The 6367-nt window shown below is 44.6% G+C and overlaps 1 protein-coding gene across 1 annotated transcript in view; it reads left to right on the forward strand.

Annotated features, from left to right (window-relative positions):
* Nucleotides 1-2882: 2882 nt before the first annotated feature.
* Ccdc73 (coiled-coil domain containing 73) overlaps nt 2883-6367 on the forward strand; it is a 124689-nt gene continuing 121204 nt past the window's right edge. Inside the window, exon 1 of the mRNA XM_036183362.1 lies at nt 2883-3039. The gene's annotated coding sequence lies outside the window, so the exon portion shown is untranslated. The remainder of the gene's footprint in view (nt 3040-6367) is intronic.

The following is a 6367-nucleotide window of genomic DNA, read 5'->3' on the forward strand; positions in this document are numbered from 1 at the left end:
TTTCAGTGCTTGGACTGTGTGGATATGCCTGATGAGGCTTTAATCTGGATGGCTCTGTGGATACCTAAAATACGTTCCTGCCCTGACTTCTTTTAATGATGAACAATGATGTGGAAGTGTAAGCCAAAAAAACTCTTTCCCCCACAGCTTGCTTTTGGTCATGGTGTTTCATGACAGTAATAGCAACCCTAAGACAAAAGGGTTGTGTCCTTGGAATTGGAGTTATGGATGGTTGTGAGCCACCATGTGTGTGCTAGACTTGAGCCCTGGTCCTCTGGAAGAGTAACACGTGCTCTTAACCACTGAGCTCTCTCTCCAGCCCTGAATTATTTTCTTGGAGCTCCAGCTGGCCTCTCAACCTTGATAGTTTTATGAGACACAAATAAAATAAAACAGAAACCTATCAGAACAATGACATCAAGCTTCCTTGTTGGTGTCACCAGCTAACATGAAGCTATTAAAGTATTATTTGCAGCAGGAATAATTATACTTATTTATCAGTTCTGAGTGACTGAGAAAATACAGTTTACTCCATGTTATAACCTGTTTAGTTTGATTTGTGACACCTTGAGAAGCCGTAAGGATAGTTGTTTTCTGTGTTCTCTCATTGGATGTGAAAGGAAAAAAAAATTCAATTTCAATTATAACTTGAAAATTTAAAGCGTGGGGAGCAGGAAGATAGTTCACAACACCCAGGCCTGGTCTGCGTGGTGTCCTGGGAATAACCTGGAGAAACGTGCACAGAAGCGACTAGAAGAGGTGGGTAACAGCTAAACATTTCTAGAATTGATAGCCACAGAAAGCAGAACTTCACATGCAGGAGAGAAAATTCAGTTTATCCCAGAGAAATGGTCTCAGCTGGGGATGCTGTCAGGCTACCAGGGAAGAAGCCAACCCCAGGCACCAACAGGGAGCCACAGGTAAAGATAGACAAGCTCATGGGCTGCAGGGATGTCTCAGCAATTAAGAGCGTGGACTGCTTGCTCTGCCATGGGATCCAAGTTCAGCTCCCAGTACCCTCACTGGGTGACTTAAATCACTGTAACTCCAGCTCCAGGTTGTTGTTTTTGTTTTTGTGTATTATGAGTATTTGGACTTATATGTGTTTTGGTGGACCACTGAGGCCAGAAGAGTTGAGTCCCCTGGGATTGGAGGAATTAACAGACAATTTTGAGCTGCCATGTGGGGTGCTGGGAATTGAACTCTGGTTCTCTGCAAGAGCAACAAGTGCTCTTAGCCACTGAGCCAACTCTCCAGCCTCAAGATTTGTTTTTATTTTTAATTACATGTATGTATGAGTGCAGGTGCTTGAGAAGGCTAGAAGTATGGACCCTCCCAGGTACTGAAGCTGCAGCTGGTTGTGAGCCGCCTGATGAGGATGCTGGGAATTGAACTCAGACCTTCCCGAGTCATTTCTCCAGCTCCTAAATACATTTGTATTGATAGCATGGTTAGACATTTAAGGTCAGAGACCATGTCATTCAGATTCTGGTAGCATGGACAAACCCTGTAGGCCTGGAACACACTATATTAATACTTACACTGAATGCATTCCCAATAGTGCACCATATTGTTTGGTGTTGAGACTCGGTGCTTAGGGCTCTTCACAGGCCTGAGCATGGCAGACATGGTGCCAGCAGGACTTGCTGTCATCCCTTTCCTCTCCCTCGCTAAACGGTTGGATTTCATTCCTAAAGCTAGCCCCCAGGCTCTGTTCCCTTATTTGGCCACTTCCTTATGCTGGACTAAAACTCCAAGGTCCAGCAATCAAAATTCATTATTTGGCTATGCTAACTCACTTGTCCAGTTAGTACTTACCAACTCATCCTAGCAGACTTCCACTTTTCTCCTTAGAAACCACTCCTGCAGAAACATCTGTTACTGTCTGTCCGATCCAGAGGACACTGAGCCCTGCCTTGTCACTCCAGGTAATAAATCTTTATGCTGAGAATTTGGTGTCTGGGTATGTTCTGTGCTGCCTCCGAGGCCCCTCCAGCTGCAACCATCAGCATGATTAAAACAAAACAAAACTCTGCCTTTGTCTCCTTCTCCCCTTCTTTTCTCCACCCCCAACCCCAGACCCCTCAGTTTCTTAGCAGGTGACTTTACCTGTAGAGCCATCTTGTCCCTCCATTTTCTTTCTGTTTAATATTTCACACACACACACACACACACACACACACACAAAACAATCAACATTGTCTTCTTGAATGGAAAACACATTCATGCAATCCAAACACCCAAAACCATGAGGTATTAAATGGAAAGGCACACCCCTCTTCCTGCTCTCAGGCTTTTTTCATTGTTCCCAATAAGTAAAAACCCTCCGCCCTTTCTTTTTTTGTTGTTTCGAGACAGAGTTTCTTTGTGTAGGCCTGGCTGTCCTGGAACTTACTCTGTAGACCAGGCTGGCCTCAAACTCAGAGATCTGCCTGCCTCTGCCTCCCGAGTGCTGGGATTAAAGTTTTTTGTTTTTGTTTTTCCTAATCAGTCCAAAGACTGTTTAAAATGGATATAAGCAGGGCATGGTGGCACACACCTCTAATTTCAGCACTTTGGGTGCAGAGCCAGGTGGGTCTCTGTGGGTTCCAGGCCGGCCAAGGCTCCATAGGGAGACATTGTCTCAACACCTCACCCCACTTCCCCCCCCGGCCTCCCCCCCCCAAAAAAAAAGATACAAAAGGCAATGGACATGTAAAGAAAAGCATAGACCATCCTATAAATATTTTCCTAGGCGCTTGTATATATTAAAAAAAAAAAAAGTTCAATACACGTTGTCCCAAGTCCTTAGAGATGCCCACTAGCCTCCATGTGGCTTGAAAACCGGAAGCGCCTTTGGGTAGGAAAGGATGAACCGGAAGTGCTGAGCGCTGACCCGGAGCCCCAGGCTGTGCTGAGGCAAGGGACGGCGGTTGCCGTTGGGCTGTTCAGGAAGGACGCTAACGTTTTCACCCAGGGTTCTTGGAGAGGTTGCCCTGGACCTCGGGTGTCCGCCAAGTGCTCGCGCTGACTCCGGGTCGCACCCTCGAGTCCCGGCAGGTGTGTCTAGAAGCCTCCTCCGCCAGCCGCCGCCCACAGGTCTGCTGCCCGCGTGGGGCGCGCCTTCCAGGGTGTTAGCTGTTGCTTGGATCCAACGTTATAACGCTGGACATTCTTGTGAAAGGTGTTAAACGTCCTATTTTAAGAACTCTGAGTCGGTGGGTATGACTTTCCGGAATAGTCCGGGCATAGGGCAAAAATTCTAGCTCCTTAAATCATGGAAGTGAGTAACTGTCCACGGACAATGTTAGGTTTTTTTTTTTTTTCTTTACTCTTCTGGTAATTTTTTTTTTTTTCTGTTACATTTTTAGTCAAGGTCTTGATTTGTAGCGCAGGCTGACATCCTACTCTTGATCCTCCTGCCTTAGCCCCAGAACGCAGGGATTTGACAACATTATTTATTCTTTAGGTGTGCTTTTTACAGACAGATTTAAATGGAAATTTTCTGGAAATAAAATTACTGTCTTCTTAATCCCTATGATGCTGAATTGAATTGTGGGTTTAAATTATCCATACATTATCTTGCTCTTCTACCTCACATGAATTTTAGAAAAAAGTGAGTGTGAACTGTCAAAGAACTTATGGGAACCTGTATAATTGCTACTTTTCATGTAGACCATGTGGAATCCATTGAGGATCATCCATTTAGAAAAGGAATTGGACTTTGCTAATATTTGATTATTTTCTCCTTTGCTTTGGTTGTGACACATGTCTATGACTATCTTTGTACCTTAAAAAGCCGACGATAACTACCACAACAAGAAATCATGAGCCTCAAAATCAACAACACTGTGTGGTAGAACATACTCTCTAATCTCTTATAGTTCTTCAGCCAGTTTGTGTATTGACAGCAACAGTCGTTAGTTAGTGGGTTGGCCTACGGTTGCTAATGGGTTATGAAAAGAACAGATTTATTCTTGGATGACTTAGGAAGTGCGTTTGTGTGACTTGAGAATGCTTAGTTACTGTGTCGGCTTTTCAATCATAGTGCCCACTAGGCGGCAGCATGGTGTTTTCAGTTTCTCCAGCGCTGCCTGTCCTAAGCAGACAGATGCTGTGTTAGCGTTAATCGGACAGTAATGAATATCATATGCTGAATGCTTCTACCGTGCCATGACCTGACCAAATGATTTATGTACATATCTCAATTGTAAGGAATTCTAGGCACTAGGACGTTGCTGTTCATTTTCATTTTTATTCTACCACATCCAAAATACATGAACAATATGCTTTTCTATTTTATTTTTGTATAGGCAAGTACTCCATTAAAAGAAGCTCTGGTTGAGGCCTATTACATTGATTTATTTTTATTATTTTTGACATTTATTTATTTTTATTTTGTGCGTGGGTGTTTTGCCTGCATGTATGTCTGTGTACCATGGTCATGCAGTACCCACAGAGGCCAGAGGTGTCAAATGCCCCTTGAAACTGGAGTTATAGACTTTGTAAACTAACGCATGGGAGCTGGGAATTGAACCCAGGTCCTCTGGAAGAGCAGCTAGTGGTCTTAACTGCTGAGCCATCTCTCTAGTCCTCAAAACAGAATTATATAGAATAGGCCCTAAGAAAATAGCTATATGTGTAAGATGCTAATCGCATAATTTGAACTATGAGTATTGCTCAGAAAACAAGAAGTCGGTGTGTGATACATTCATTAGAAAAGCTTCACATAGGAGGGCTGGAGGGGGCAGTTCAATTGTTAAGAGTACTTGCTGCTCTTTCAGAGGACCAGGGTTTGGTTCCTAGCACCCATGCCAGGAGACTCAAAATTTCCTATAACTCTAGCTCCAGAGGGTCCAGTGACTCTTTGGGCCTCTAGTCCAGAATGCTTTAGGTCCAGGGCGGAGGGCCAGCAGGACTGTTTTGGTTGATATGAAAGCAAGACTCTCAGGTGGTCTCTGCGAGCCGATGGTGATGCTCCAGTCCACCAGACTCCTAGTGATAGCAGCACACAGTCCAACAACTTGTACCAGAGTCCCAGCCTTCAGCATCCCTTGCTTCGGCTCCTCCAGCCTCCTGGGTGCACAAGCCTAGTTTATTTGGACCTCTGCCTCATCTTTCCCCTCTTGCTCTCCAGCCTGCGCATGCGCTTCTTCCTCCACTTTGCTCTCATGGCGCAGGAGTTCCAAGGAAGATGGTGTTAAGGCCAAGAGCAATTTTTTTTTTTTTTTTTTTTTGAGACAGGGTTTCTCTGTGTAACAGCCCTGGCTGTCCTTGAACTCAATTTGTAGACCAGGCTGGCCTCGAACTCACAGAGATCTGCCTGCCTCTGCCTCCTGAGGGCTGAGATTAAAGGTATGTGCCACCACTGTAACAGGAATCTTAAAAGGTCTTATTAATAAAACTCAAACCCGAGGCCAGTTATTGGGGTGAATGCTGGAAGATCAGAGAAGCAGAACAAGCCACAGCTATCTCACCTTGCTAGTTCCTCAGGTGATCCTGTTTCCTCAGGCTGGAAGCTTCTGAGTCCTCCTCCACATGAATCTCAGCTGAACTGTGTTGCTCTAAAGCTTAACTAACTACATGCTTTTTCCTCTTTAGTTCCTGGTCCTCATGCCTTATATACCTTTTTCTTTCTGCCCCCACTCCCTGGGATTAAAGGCATGGATCACCATGCTTAGCTGTTTCTAAAGTGGCCTTGAACTCAAGAGATCTGGCTAGCTCTGCCTCCCAAGTGCTGGGATTAAAGGTGTGTACCACCACCGCCCAACTTCTGTTATGGCTTACTCTTCCCATTTTCTAGCCACCATTTCTGGCTCTGTTCTAGTGGCTGTCTGTTCTCTGACCCCAGATATGTTTATTTCGGGGAACACACAATATTTCAGGGAACACAATACCCACCACACACCACTGCCCGGCTAAGACCAAATTTTGCTATTTAGTTCAGACAGGCCTGAATTAAATATTCTTGTAGATCAAGCCTTAAACTCAGGATCCCCCTGCCTCAGTCTCCTGCGTGGCAGGTTCTGGGAAGACAGACTTTTTAGATTCAACTTCTATTTTTTTAATCTGTTTTTATTTTTAGTATTTTATTTTGCACGTAAGGTTGTTTGCCTGTATGTATGTGTTCCATGTGCATGCGTGGTGTCCTCAGAGGCCAGAAGAGGGTGTTGGGTCCCTTGGAACTGGAGGTACTGGTGGTTGTGATCATGCTGGTGCTGGGAACTGAACCTGGTTCTTCTGGAAGAGCAGCTCAGAGCTCTGATCCCTGAATGACTTATTTTTGTTTCCATTATTTGCTTATACTATTACTTTAGGCTTTATGGTTCTTCTTAGTTCCTATTTTGAAATCTTAAGATCAGGTCTATATTTTCCCCCTTCTTTATTG

The sequence above is a fragment of the Onychomys torridus genome, chromosome 4, assembly GCF_903995425.1.
Source record: "Onychomys torridus chromosome 4, mOncTor1.1, whole genome shotgun sequence".
Taxonomy (NCBI): domain Eukaryota; kingdom Metazoa; phylum Chordata; class Mammalia; order Rodentia; family Cricetidae; genus Onychomys; species Onychomys torridus.